Genomic DNA, 15744 nt, shown 5'->3' on the forward strand with positions numbered 1-15744 from the left:
GAGCTTCATCTTAACTGACACAGTCATAAAACTCTTTTAGAAATAATTTTTAAAAAACATTTAATTTAGGGGTGCCTGGGTGGCTCAGTGGGTTAAGCCGCTGCCTTCGGCTCAGGTCATGATCCCGGGTCCTGGGTTCGAGCCCCACATCGGGCTTTCTGCTCAGCGGGGAGCCTGCTTCCTCCTCTCTCTCTGCCTGCCTCTCTGCTTACTTGTGATTTCTCTCTGTCAAATAAATAAATAAAATCTTTAAAAAAAAATAAATAAAAAAAATATTTAATTTATTTATTCAAGAGAGAGTGAGCATGCGACCATGGGTAGGGGGAGGCACCGAGGGAGAGGAATAGGTAGACTTTGTGCTGAGCACACATCCCAGTGCTGGGCTTGACCCCACAACCCTGAGATCATGAGCTGAGTGGAAATCAAGAGTCAGACACTTAACCAACTGAGCCACCCAGGAACCCCAGTAATGAAACTTCCCATAATGCAGGGTTGTGTGAGTGAGTGTGGGTACATGGGTGTGTGAGAGAATTGTTGTGTTTTCAGGGCTAATGGAAGGTGGTGGCTGACAGTTCAAGGTCATTTCCACCTTGCCTCACCTCACTGGCTGCCTGTTTTCCTGTTAAGAGGTCATGTACGTGTGGTTCTGCTTTCAATCCCAACTTCCTCACTTCTCTGGGGTGACAAATGAAGACCAAAGAAGTTTCCATTACAAGGCTGCGTGTTCCATTACCACTGCTGTAACAAGGAATTGGCTTCTCTTCTCCCATTTCTGAGGAGCACTGGTGCTCTGCACGTTTTGCCTAAGCTCTGCATTTGCAGGTAGGCTCCGGTGCTGTCTTCCCATGGGCGTCCCTGGTAGTCTCTACATTGACCAGCTCCTTCCTCTCACATGAGGTTCAGGTTTGGAGCTGTTTCCTAGTTTGGTCAAAGATGGAGCTTGCATTTCTGTTTTCCTTCTGTTTATCGTTACAGGGTGACTTTGGAGATGAGAAAGGGCATAGGTGTCCTTACTCCACCAGGTCAAAACAGAAGTCCCCTCGCTTTATTTTTCAAACACTATTTTTTATAAATTGGAAAGGGAATGTATGTTCACTGTGGACATGCAGAAAAGTGAAACAAATGAGGGGGAAAATTGCTGATGATTTTGCCAATCAGTGGTGACTCCTGTTAATATTTTAGGGAATATTTTTCCAAATGTTCTGTCTTTCAATTTCTCTATAAGTAAATTGGTACATAATAATTTTTTAGCCTGCATGTTAGGTGTTAACCTTGTTTATTGAGCTTTTTACAAACATGATATGGAATATCACTGAATAGTTCACATCACTATTAATTGCTCTGTAGCATTCCTATGTATGAATATAATGTAAGTTATTAACCAGTCCCCTGGTTTGGGATGCTCTTTTTTTCCTACATGTTAGCCATTATAAATAAAGCTACAATATACTTTTTTTTGAACTTAAAAAAAAAAAAACACAACAAGCAAAGCATGTCCTATTTTTCACATTTCCTTAGCAAAAGCTTTCTACTGTGAAATTTCAGCTCAGGTCAGATGGTCATTCATTAGGAATTAGTAGTGGACTATGAGGTTCTTCTTATTATTCAAGGTCAGTGCAGAGGCAGAATCGTAAATGGGAGCCCCAGAGCTCAGTAATTATTTTCAATGCTGTGGCAGGTTCAGGCTGAAGGTCTGTGTAGCACAGGCACAAAGGGCCATAGACTTCAAGGATTGGGATATCTGCCCCACTGGGGATTCCTAACACCCTAAAACCTAAAAAGCCCTTCTACCCCCCATGAAAGTCTTTTTAAGAAGACTGCTTATTTTAAACCAATTTTAAACTTAAAAATTATTTCAGAAACAGTACATTTTCCTTATATACCCTCATTCTACATCCCTTAAGAAAACCATCTTTTTATTTTATTTTATTTTAAAAACATTTTATTTACTTATTTGACAGAGTGAGAGAACACAAGCTGGAGGAGATGTAGAGGGAGATGCAGGCTCCCTGCTGAGCAGGAAGCCTGACATGGAGGTCCATCCCAGGACCCTGGAATCATGGCCTGAGCCAAAGGCAGATACTTAACCAACTAACCCACCCAGGCACCCCAACCATCTAATTTTTTTTTCCTTTAAGATTTTATTTAGTTATTTGAGAGACAGAGAGCCTACATGAGCAGTGGGGAGGGGCCAGGTGAGGAGCAGAGAGAGAGGCAGACACCCCACTGAGCAGCGAGCCCCATGTGGTTCTCCACCCCAGGACCCTGAGATCATGACCTGAGCAGAAGGCAGAAGCTTTACTGAAATCGACTGAGCCACCCAGGGACCCCTTAAGAAAATGACTTATCTAACCATAGTATAAGGCTGAAGAACAGGATATTATCATTGGCACAATATAGGCAACTAAGCTACAGACTTTATTTGATTTTCCCCATTTTCCCCACTAATGTCCTTTTTTTTTGTACTAGGATTCTAAGGATGACCCCACATCACATTTAGCTGTTGTTTCCACATACCCTCTTCTAGTTATAAGAGTTTCATGTGTCCCATGGGGGTAAAGACTATCTTCTTTACCTATTGCTTTATCCCAAAGAAATAGTGCCTGGTACATAGGAGGTACTCAATAAATACTTGTTAAATGAATAAATACATGAGTAATCTGTGACTTCGAATCTTGGTTCCCAGTAAAAGAGTGTGTGAGATATAAGGACATATAATACATGGTACTCTCTCTTCAATTAGTCTGCAGCCTAGGTATACACTTAGCATCAAGCACACAAAACTCTAACACTTTTTCTATAGAAAAAAAGATTCTATAGCAGGAATTAAATTTAAGCCTTTGCCCCCCAGCTTTGTGACCAGAGCTCAGTAATGAATAAAACTACTCTGATCCTTTAGGGTGATTGGAATAAAATATATACTTGTCTACTTTTTCTCATATCATCTTTTAGTAGCAAAAGAACACAAGATTGAAATTAAGGAGTTCAGGGTATAGTATCTTAGCTCTCTAGAATTTACTTTCCTCATCTGCGAAATGCAAGTGAGGTCAGGCACTAGAGTGATGATTGAAATGGACCTTCCTAAAGGTAACCTTTGTAAAACTTTTAGATAATCTAAAGGGAGTATACAAGGGGATACTTTTACAAGTATCTTCAACTCAAAGAGGATAGAAAATACTGAGTCATTACAAATGCAGCCTGAAAAATGGACCTTCTGTCATTATCACATCAAACTATACATGAAGTTAAAACATGTAGAAGGAATATTAAATTTTTTCATACAACACGAAATAAATCCTTGATAAACCAGGGAACAATGTCTTGTCTAAAGGAGTATTTGACATTAATTGATCTGCAAATGTTCAGGGATTTATCATTGATTACAGTGGAATACAAAGAAGACATAAGGATTGGCATGGATTGCTATCAGTCAGGAGAGAGTGTTGTACTTAGGCCATGAGAAATATGTGTGTGTGTGGTCAAGTCGCTGAAAGAATAGGAGTGAAATGAGCTGTCAAGAATGCATGAAAGATTAATATATACATGCAAGATTCCTCAAGAAATTAAAAATAGAGCTTCCCTATGACCCTGCAATTGCACTACTGGGTATTTACCCCAAAGATACAGATGTCGTGAAAAGAAGGGCCATCTGTACCCCAATGTTTATAGCAGCAATGGCCACGGTCGCCAAACTGTGGAAAGAACCAAGATGCCCTTCAACGGACGAATGGATAAGGAAGATGTGGTCCATATACACTATGGAGTATTATGCCTCCATCAGAAAGGATGAATCCCCAACTTTTGTAGCAACATGGACGGGACTGGAAGAGATTATGCTGAGTGAAATAAGTCAAGCAGAGAGAGTCAATTATCATATGGTTTCACTTATTTGTGGAGCATAACAAATAGCATGGAGGACAAGGGGAGTTAGAGAGGAGAAGGGTGTTGAGGGAAATTGGAAGGGGAAGTGAACCATGAGAGACTATGGACTCTGAAAAACAATCTGAGGGTTTTGAAGGGGCGGGGGGTGGGAGGTTGGGGGAACCAGGTGGTGGGTATTAGAGAGGGCACGGATTGCATGGAGTACTGGATGTGGTGCAAAAACAATGAATACTGTTATGCTGAAAATAAAAAAAAATTTAAAAATATATATATACTTGCAGTGACATGGGTTGGAATATATTGCACATTCGGTGGAGTGGAAAAAGTAGGGGGTATCTAGTACCTATAAATATATGTGGGATTGTTTTAATATTGTGCATTGATATTAGCCAGATCCGTTAAGAGGTTGTCAACAAAACTCATCCATTTTTCTTACATTTCTTGTATCCATGTTTCTTTTTCATTTCCTCTGCTTTTTCTCTAGTTTAGAACCAGCATTTCATGTCTTGGTTATTACAATGGTCTCCCAATTAATCAATACACCAGTCTTCACCAAATCTAGATGACCTCATCTAACAACCACTAGGTCAGTATTCCTAAAGCATCCTTTTAATTCTCTCAATCTCTCATTCTCCTACTCCCACAAAATTGTCCAGAATAGTGAGTTTCAAACTGTGTTCTAAGGACCATACAGAGTATGCTCCAGAAATGTGCTGTTTATTTTTACTCAGCCATTGTCTCTCCAGTGTCTAGCATAATACCTGGGGCAGAATAAGTATCCAGTAAAAATTTATAAAATGAATGAATTAATTAGCTGACTCATTGGTTGCTAGAAGATGGAATTTGAGATGACCAGGAGACTAGATTCCACTTCCTCTTGAATCAGCAGCCCCCACTGTTATCTACTTACTATGTTGGTGTTCCCAAGTTAAATTTTATTTAAGAGTTCTGTTGCTTTAAGTGCTTGTATAGAAATCAACAAATGGATAAAGATGTCTTATCTTTTCTTGCACCTGACATTCAAATCACAAATTAATGTTCCAAAGACAATTGCTCCTACTCCCTGAAATGTAGAAAATACCATCAAGCATTTTTCTCAGCAATCCTCCCCCAAACCTCATGGCCCTGTGGGGGCTGCCATGTTTATTCTTATATGATCCTATGCCTGAGATACAGGTTTTGACCCAAACATAGCCAATTAGAGTATCTTGACATCCAGGCCAGAGGTGATTTGCTTGAGGTGAGCACCTGACCCCCGCTGGGCTCTGGGATTTAAAACATTTATTTTTAGAAACTGAACAAGAACAATCTGTCCATTTCTATGGCAAAAACAATAAGAAACTCTACATGTTCAGGTCTCCTTTTTTTTTTTTTTTTTAAATTTAAAAACAACATCTTGGGGCCTGTGGGTGGCTCAGTTGGTTAAGTATGTGCCTTTGGCTCAGATCAAGACCCCAGGGTCTGGGATTGAGCCCCACTCAGCAGCCCCACTCAGCAGGGAGCCTGCTTCTCCCTCTGCCTGCCACTCCCCCCTGTTTGTGCTCTCTCTCTCTCAGTCAAATAAATAAATAAATAAAATCTTAAAAAAAAAAATAAAGGCACATCTTTTTTGGGGATTTTCTTTTTCATTTTTCTTGTTTTTTTTAGTTCCAGTGTACTTAATATGCAGTGTTATTAAACATTATTAGTTTCAGGTGTTATTAGTTTCAGGTGTACAATATACTGATTCAGCAATTTATATGTTACTCAGCGCTCATCATGATGAGTGTGCTCTTTAATCCCCATCACCTAATCACCCATTCCCCCTACCTACCTCCACTCTGGTAACCATCAGTTTGTTCTCTGTAGTTAAGAGTCTGTTTCTCGGTTTTTCCCTCTCTCTTTCTTTCCTTATTCGTTTTGTTTCTTAATTTGCACATATGTGTGAAATCATATGATATTTGTCTTTCTCTGACTGACTTATTTCACTTAGCATTAGATTGTCTAGCTTCATTCATATTGTTGCAAATAACAAGATTTCATTATTTTTTATGGCTGAGTAATACTCCATTGTATATACATATACCACATCTTCTTTATCCATTCATGTATTGATGGGCACTTGGGCTTCTTCCACAATTTGGATATTATAAATAATGATGCAATAAACATAGGGATGTATATATCTTTTCAAATTAATGTTCTTGTATTCTTTGTGTGAATGCCCAGTAGTGCAATTACTAGATCATAGGATATTTTTATTTTTAATTTTTTAAGGAATCTCTATACTGTTTCCACAGTGGATGCATCAGTTTGCATTCCCACCAACAGTACATGAAGGTTCGTTTTTTCTCTAATCCTCACCAACACTTGTTTCTTATGTTTTTTAGTTTAGCCATCCTGACAGGTGTGAGGTGTTACCTTATTGTGGTTTTGATTTGCATTTCCCTGATGATGAGTGATGTTGAGCATCTTTTCATGTGTTTGTTGACAATCTGTATGTCTTCTTTGGGTTTCCCAATATTTGGAGAAAGCCAATCTGGAGTGGAAGAGACAGAAGCAAAGATGCAAAGAAGGAGAAGGGAAAGATAGGAGAGCATCCTGGTGGCATTTGAGCCCCTTACTTTACATGTTTCTTAGGCTGTCAAAAGTTGGGTTCTATGAAATCAGACCCTGGGATGGAGTTTACGGTACAGGATACTTATTAGGAAACAACAGTCATGGAAATGAAGGGAAGAAACAGGGAGAAGGAGAAACTGAACTAAAGCACAGGTCGAATGAAGGCTTGGATGACCTCACAGAGAGCTCTGCAGTGTTCAGTGACCATCGGAATTATCCTGCATGACCTGAGAGAACCTGGCCTTTATCCTCCCACAGTGACTGGTCACTAGATATGGAAGATGTGTCCTTGGGTGAGGCAACTCTCTATAGCTGAGGCAAACCGTGAAGTAGCTAACAGCTGATGGCTGTCTACTGACCACATGGCCAGTATCTGGGGCAACAGCACCTTCTTTGAAAGGGATCTGGACAGCACTTCTCATATCCATCACAGAGGCCCACCTTCAGGCTGCCTCCACTGTTTAATGTTCAACCCTTTCTTTTAATTATGAGACACTTCAACCTGCTTTCCATACATTTCTGCTTTTGCCAAATCAAGGTCAAGTTAGATTTTTATCACTTCTTGAGTATCCAGTATATGCCAGGCACAAGTCTAAATCCTACTTTTCCTGAGGCTCCAGCAGTTGCCCCACACTTTTAGAAAGCCCTTTGTTACCAATGATCCCCCAGCAAGTTCACTCTCCTCAATGCCAGTAGCACTCATGGGATCTACCATTCACTCAGCACTACTGTGCCTTTCCTTGCACTTCTCGCCACTGGTGGCACAGTTTTTGTGACACTATTCTATGAGATAATAGGGACCTCGCTGAAGAATGGGGTCAGGAAATTCCTGTGGGAATTCTCCCAAACTCTAAGGATATTATTCATTATATTTTAGTGTTTTTTTAATAAATTTTTTTAAAGATTTTATTTATTTATCTGACAGAAAGCTAGAAAGAAAGCACAAGTAAGTGGAGAGGTAGGCAGAGGGAGAGAGAGAAGCGGGCTCTCTGCTGAGCAGGGAGCCTGATGCAGGGCTCCATCCCAGGACCCTGGAATCATGACCTAAGCCAAAGGCAGCCACTTAACCAGCTGAGCCACCCAGGTGCTCCTGTATTTTTTGTTTTGTTTTCTTTTGCCTTTTTTTTCAATATTTATTTATTTATTTATGTATTTGAGCGGGGAGGGGCAGTGAGAGAGGGAAAGAATCTCAAGCAGACTTCCAGCTGAGTACTGTGTCCGACGCGGGGCTCGATCTCACAACCTAGAGATTACAACCTGAGGTGAAATCAAGAGTCAGACACTTCACCGACTGAGCCACCCAGGTGCCCCACTAATGAGGTTCTTTTGTTTTGTTTTGTACTAAGCCTTTGGAATCCAGGGTCTTTTAATTTTATTGTGGTAAAATATATATGACTTAAAATTTACCATTTTAACCATTTTTAAGTGTATGTTTCAGTGGTCTTTAAGGTAGTGCCCAGCTCAAGCTGACACAAAGGAGGTGTGTAGCACAAGTAGTCTGGGCATGGGTCACACCTACATCTAAGCTGGAGGAAAGCTGACTATGGAGGGGGCAGGCAGGGGCGTGCCTGTTCCTTGGCTGGGGTGATGCAGGACACAAAACCAGGGTCAGCCTTTGGAGATCATGGCTAGGTATTTCACAGTCCGGCATTCACTCTGCTTCCTCCATCAGCTTTTCATGATAGCTTTAGCAATTGCATTGTGAACATACGTTACCCTCGGAACACTGGACTGGTCGCCTCTGGGGGAGGTGCATGGGCTCCTCTCCCTGACTTTTTATTCTAGTCTCACTGCTTAATGGGGACAATCACTGTGAGATCAGCCAGGACTAAGATGTAAGGCTGCTTTATTGCTCTGATGTTTCCTGATATTCATATTCACTGAGAAACACTTTCAAACTTTTAAAAATAGAGATACAATTCAGTGATTTTAGGGGAAAACTTTTAAACACCAACCGAAAAAGAGAAGTTTTGCAAGGAACCTCATAGAGAGACAGATCATCCCAGGAAGCAAAGTTATATGGGGTCCATGACTTCTCCACAGTTGAATTAAAGGGAGTTAGAAGTCTCACCCACCCCAGCCCCAGCGGGCCTGGGGAATTCTCCCCAGTGTGGCCATACTTTTGATTGAGAGTGTCAACTCCCAGCAGGCTTGTGTAAAAAGATTGCCTGAGAGGAGAGGCCGGGCTAGACTGGCCTATCAGTGCAGATCCCCTTAGAAAACATTAGAATCTGGAGGACTGGAAGTAAAGACAGAGGCTTCTAATCCAACTAGTAGAAGCATAGAGGCGCGTCCCTGACAAGTGGACATCGTGCCCATGCAAGAGCCATGCAGGGATGGGAGCTTACCACCCATCCGCACCTCCCTCACCAGCACAGCACCTTCTGTTTAGACAGCCTTGTGAGAAGGATCTTCATTTTACTGAGACCAAAACATCATTCTCTATAATTGTCACTTTCGGTTCATGACTTGCCTTAATACACATATGTTTAAGCCTCAGTATATATACTGCACTGGGTGATTTTCATAACCTAGGAGGGGTTGATGCTATTCAAGGAGGTATGTCTAAATGAGACCCTGGAGAGGTAAGGAAGAGCATGGGATGGCAGTGCTCTAGCAGGGGCACTGGGTGGCCAGTAAACAGCGGGAGTGACTTGAATGATACCTGGAGAATGGACAAAAAGAGTCTGGTGGGCCATCCCTGTTTTCCCTGGATCTCTCCCACCCTGGAGCCTTGGGTACCACAAGGCACTGGGCCTCGGGCTAGAAGTGAGGAAACATGAATCTGCTCCTGGTTTCTTACTGGTTCTGTTACCTTGGGAAGATCATTTCAGCTCTTTGTATCTCAGTTCCCTCATCTGCAAAATTGGGTGAATAATACCCAAATTTTCCACTTTGTAGGATTATGTTAAGGATCAAATGGGATAATGCACTGGAAGTCATTGTAAGTGTAAGGTCAAAGCTCCTTAAAGCACATATATTGGGTAACATAACCTGTCTCTGCTTCTGTTTCACTTTCTGCCTGTGGTTTTCTTTGTGTTATGTAAACACTTATTTATAATCGCTTGTATAATGTTAAATTGTATATACTTTTCCAAGCACCTCATGCTTTTTTTGAAATATTATGTGGGATAAATATAAACATATAAAATAAATATTTAATGGGTTGTTATGATGACTATTGTCTTGGGGGAATATATATTAGGAAAATAATATATGGGCTATGTTAGGAAAATAATATATGGGCTATATTATACAAGGATATCATTAAATTAAAATAAATTTTTCCCTATAATATTGAGAGTGTTTTTTGAACCTAGAGATTAAATATTTTTATGGGCTTAGCAGGCAAATGGAAACACAATTATGTTGCATCAAACCAAAGAGGAGGATATGTCTTCTTGTGTCTGATTTTATAAAGCAGTGAGGACTAAGCCACCTAGTTGTCATTCTGATCAGGATTCTGCTGCAGCTTATGAATCATGATTCATGTGCGGGCTCTGAACCCCAGAGTTGGGAAGCTGAGCTTCAACAAGAACTTACTAAGGAGAACAGCTTCCTCCCCCAACCTCTACCCACATAAGGATGTGTACCTTGCCCTTGGTTCTGGCCCTTTTTATGCACATTGTGGTATATATCATTTCACTCAACACTGCTGGATGAAAATAGTCCTCCTTCAATTTACAGACTCACTTTATAGGAGATGTAAGAGCAAGGCCAGGGTGTGATTTAAGGGGTACTATCAAACTCATCCACCCAGAAGTACCATTCACATTGCTGTGCCATAGTTCCTGGAATCGCACCAGAGATCCAAACCTCTGGGCTCACTAGTACTGTATCTCCAAAAACTTGGAGAGAAGTGCAAATAGTTTGCAGTATATTGTATATTGTATGTTGTAATGCCTATTTGTATGTGGTGTTTGGCCCACTTTGACCCACCCTCTTCCAGGGCCCTCCTTGAACTTTGCCTGCTTCCCTCTCCCACCTCTTCCTGCCACAGCTAATTCTGCTCCAGTCATCCAGGCCTTTTTGTACTCTGGACAAACAAAGCTCACCTAACCTCAAGATATTTGCACTTGCGATTACTTCTGCTTAGGACATTCTCTGCATGGCTTCCATCATGTCTCAGCCAAAACACCATCTTCTTAGAGAAGCGTTTCCTTAATGCCATTCTCCATGGCAGCTTTTCTCCATAACACTCCTGTTTTAATGCCTCCATAGCGTTTACCACTGTGTCTCAATGACCTTAACTCATGGAGATGACTGAGTGACGACTGGGGGAGGTCAACACTGAAATAAGAATATACCACTTTCATTTCTGGAGAGAAGGGGGCATGTAGCACCAGGTACAACCACAGGGGAAATATCTGGTTTGTGTTGGGAGGCAGAAGCGAGGGTAGAGCCCAGGTTTTGTTGGGAAAGGCAAGGCAGGGCAGAGAAAACCGATTAGGATAGGCTAGTTTGAATAGTTCTGGTGGGCTTTGGATTATAGGGGTGGTCTCTAGTTGCCTGGTACCTGGCCCTGGATGGCACTGGCAGAGAAAATATGGACTTGGTGTGTGAGAATTTGGTAAAGGGGTAGTTGGAGGGAGGTGACTCAGGATCGGTTGGTTTGCACAGGAAAGGTGCACTCCATTTTGAGCTCTTTGTCATCGCTAAGAATTGGTTAGCCTTGGGTAGGTCAGCTCTCTCCTGCCAGCAAAACTTCTAATATGTTAAAACATCATGTCGTGGGCATGTAGAGCATGGTGGCTATAGTAAATAACATTTTATTGCATATTTGAAAGTTGCTAAAAGAGTAGAGCTTAAAAGTACTCATTCCAAAAAAAACTTTTTGTAATTATCTAGGGAAACAGATGTTAACTAGATTTATTGTGGTGATTATTTTGTAATATATAAAATATCAAATCATTACACTGTATACCTGAAACAAATATGATAGTATGGATCAATTATACCCCAATAAAAAATTAATCTAAAAAAATCACAAGATACAGAAAATAAAAAACATGATGAGTGCACACTACCTGAAATATTCTTGTTTGTTTATGTATTTCTTTTGTCTACTCAAATAGAAGGTAAACCCCACAAAGGTAGGGACCTTGTCCCTGTTGTTCTTTACTATGTAACCAATACTTAGGACAATGCCTGGCATATAGTAGGTGTTCACTAAATATTCGTTGCATGGATGAACACATATGAGTTTGTCGAGTCAGGAAGCTGACTCATTTGTATCTCCTTATCCCACCCCATCCCTGTACTTCACCCACGACAGTGCAGAATATGTAGTACCTGTTATAAATAAAAAACACTGTTGAATTAAATCAAACTGAGAATGATAATACACCATTTTGATTTGCGTAATTCCAAATAGTTTTAACAAATTTATTTATTTGTTGCAGATAAGATGGATGGAAGTCTCCCTTCCCACTCCCTGCCAAACCATAGCTTTGTGGGAGGACACAAGATGAAATAGATTCAAAACATATGCCCCTTTTAGTGAGGTATTAGCAATAGTTTCTTCAAATATCAAGGACAACATACCACAGGTTATAATGACAACCCCTCATCTCTGCATTTAAAAGAGAGTTTGATTAAACTTTTAAAAATACAAATGTGATACACCAGGATGTTAAAAACATTTATGTCTGGACGGCAGGATTATGAATATCTTTGGAGTTTCCTGCATTTTCTGTATTTTTCTATAATAAGCATGCATGACTTTTTAAATAAGAAACAAATCATTCACAAAGACATTAATATTTTGGTTACATTTTATTCTTGCTTCCACACTAGAATATGCCAACAGATTAATAGAACTAACAAAGGAAATGAAAATCTGCTGTGTTTTTTTCTAGATCCTTCTTTATTTATTTATGTCTCAGAATAAATATGAATTCCTAAATTATCCCTCATGAAATCTATTCAGAGTTTTGATTAACTCCAGCTAATGAGAGCATAGCACGTTACCATGTCGTGCAAGAACAGAAAATAGCCTGGTAAATTCTCCATGTCCCTCTACCGATGTCAGCCCTGCCAACATTCCTTACTGACGTCCCTGAAACTGACATTACCCTTTCATTGATGTCACTGAATCAGGAAGCTGAAAAGCTGTTGCAAAGTGACTGTTTCTATTGCAAAGGTTTAAAACTTTAGAGATTGAAAGGTTAAAGTTAAAAATATGTATTTTAATTTGAACAACAGATGGCCTTGGAGTGACTACAAGGCTGAATTAACTCTCGAGGCTCTATGGCTGTTTGTGGAAGAGAAAAAAAAAAAAAAGACAACCAAAACCCTTAAAAAGCCCACACTGGAACACACAGCTCAAAGTGCTGGTGACATCAGCAGAATCTCTCTGTTGAATTAGAGTCCCGAATTTGGCTTCAGAGCCATCTGTTAGCTTCCAGATAGAATAATCTTCTATGAAATTATACCACATAGTTTCACTAATGAACCTTTCCAATTGTCAGAGCCTCAACCTCACAGCTGTCTCACCTTCTGAAGCCACTGGGGCTCCCTGAGCCCCTGAAATACACAAGGGATCCTACTTGCTCAAGTCCACTGTGGAGCTGTCTTCTGGAAAAATGTGTCCTGTCCTAGACAGAGGTCTATGGAAGCAGACTTCGAGACAGGGACTTGCATGGAGAAGGTTTATTAGGACAGGCTCTTGTGAGGAAATGAGGAAGGCAGGGTGGGGCAGAGCAAAGGAGCTGACCTATAAGACGCCCTGGCTCAGACCTCAGCCATCCTATCAGACACTCTATTGTTAGGACGTCCCATCAGAGCCATCCCAAAAGGAGTCAAGGACTCCAGTCATTGTGTTCTCACATAAGCTGTCATGGGACACAGATTGCTCCCTGAACACAAGCATGCCTTGGATGACATAGATGTCTGTGGCTGAGACAATTTCCAGGGACAAACTCAGCCAATAATTCCAATAGCTGAGGGATGAGCATGTCAACCCTGATAAAGGAATCTGAATGAAACACCTGAGCCTTTACTCCACCCTGACCACCCCGATCCTTTAGTTACTGGAATCCATATCCCTGGAGCTCCTTGTGATTCAACTCCTGCCTTCCCTCTCAGCCTTGACTACAGCACCATGGGATCCTAGAGACAAACCTCAGTTACCTGGAATATTGAGCACATTTTTTTTTTTTTAAGTAAGCTCTATGCCCCGTGTGGTGCTTGACAACCCCAAGATGGAAAGTGGCGTGCTCTACCTTCTGAGGCCAGAAGTTCTCTTCAGTATTGAGATATTCATTTAATCAATTTTATTTTTAACACTACCAGCTCTATGCTGAAGATATGTCCCCTCTCTCATGGAACTAAGGGAATAAAAAGTGTTGTAAGAAGAAGAAATGCTTTGTGTGAAGGCCTATGGTCAAGAGACAGCATTGATAAGCTCAGAGGACTGAAAATGTGTCAGAACACAGAGAGAAAATGGTGGGAGAAAAGTAGGAGATTATGAAGGGTGCAGCTCCCAGACTATGGAGCTTGGGATCTGTCTGGATATTATTCCATCATTCTTTCATTGCTTTCGGAAAACATTTCGGTGTCATCCTTGACTCATCTCTTTGCTCAGACCCCACATTCAGTCTGTTCTCAAACCCTGTCAGTTTCAAAATAAAACAACTTATTTGTTTGTTTGTTTTCCAACCCCTTCTCACCATTCCCATTGCCCCCACTCTGGTCAAAGTCTCATCGTCTCTTACCTGGATTATTGAAATAACTTCCTAATTGGTTTCTCTGCTTTTGGCTCTGCTCCCTTTGATAGTCCATTCTCAGGAAGCAGCCAGAGTGATCTTGTAAAAGTATCAATTCCAATGATCTAATGCAGAATAAAAGCCAAAGCTCTTAGTTTGACCTGTAGACCCAACCTACCGGAACTCTCTCCTCCCCCACCCCCGTATTGCTACTCTAACGGATCAGTCTCTTCCCGCTGCCCCAATATCACTCTGTGCCCACTCACTCTGCTCCACTGGTCTCACTAGTCTGCAGCAAGCCAGATACGTTCCCATTTGGGGATGTTTCCTCTTCCTTCGTCTTTAGATGGTGCTCCCCAAGCATCAACAGATCTAGCTCCCTCCCTTCCTTTATGTCTTTACTCAAAACTCTCTCTAGGAAGGCCTTCCCTGGTCACCCTTTCTAAAACTTTAACCTTCAACTCCAGTATTTCCTAGCTTCCTTTCCCTGTTTCATTTTTCTCCTCAGCACTCTCTACTACACACACACACACACACACACACACACACACACACACGTATACACGTACACACATACATATACATATATGTATACGTATGTATATGTATGTGTGTACGTGTATACACGTGTGTGTGTGTGTGTTTATTCCTTGCCTAAGGCTTCACAAGAGTGTGAGGTTCATAAAAGCAGGACTTTTTGTGTATTGTGTTCACTACTGTATTCTTAGTACCAAGACTAGTGTCTGTCAGCTGGTAAGAGTCTTGATAATTATTGAATAAATGGATAGAGAGACTTTGGAAGACTTTTCTGGATGAATTGCCAGATCTCAGGCCTATCTTCCTAGAGAGTAAATCTTTTCATTTTAAAATTTGAGCATGGCTGGTGGATAGCTTTCTAAAAAGTATTATATTATTATCTGCATTTTTGAACAAACATAATTAGTTCTGTGTGCTAAAGTAGGGACACTTTTAGAAGCTCTTGGGGTATTTTCCCCAGTGCTAAATAACTTCTGTGTACTGTATCTTGGGTTTGTATTTTATAGTTTTCCTCGAGTTCGTTCACTTACTAATAGGCTTTCGGCTGTCAGTACACGTAAGACTTCTCTAACATATCAAATGGGACAAAAGCCAAAGACACTGGGCCAGCATATTACATAAGTTGTGAGTCAAAAGATTGTCTGGTCAACTAAAAAGCAAAGAGAAGTGGGAGTTACAAGATCTAGATTCTAGCACAATCAATAATAAGCTAAGTGATGTGGGGAAGGGAGAGAATGGAGCCTTACGGAGCTGTTATTTTATCTGATTCACACAATAAATGGGTGATGTTTATATCATTTCCATCTTACAGATAAGAAGAACAGACTATGGGGAACTAATCTGTTCAAGATCAGACGGCTTGCCAATAATAGACCCAGGATTGATTCCAGGTCCCCTAATTCCAAATACTATGCTCTCTTTACCATATTGAGGTAAATCACAACTTATTTCTTCAAGAGAGACATCAAACGCATTACATTGGAGTGACTGTAACCAAAAAAAAGTCTCATATTCCATGGGT

The sequence above is a fragment of the Lutra lutra genome, chromosome 10 (genome assembly GCF_902655055.1).
Source record: "Lutra lutra chromosome 10, mLutLut1.2, whole genome shotgun sequence".
In the NCBI taxonomy this organism is placed as follows: Eukaryota; Metazoa; Chordata; class Mammalia; order Carnivora; family Mustelidae; genus Lutra; species Lutra lutra.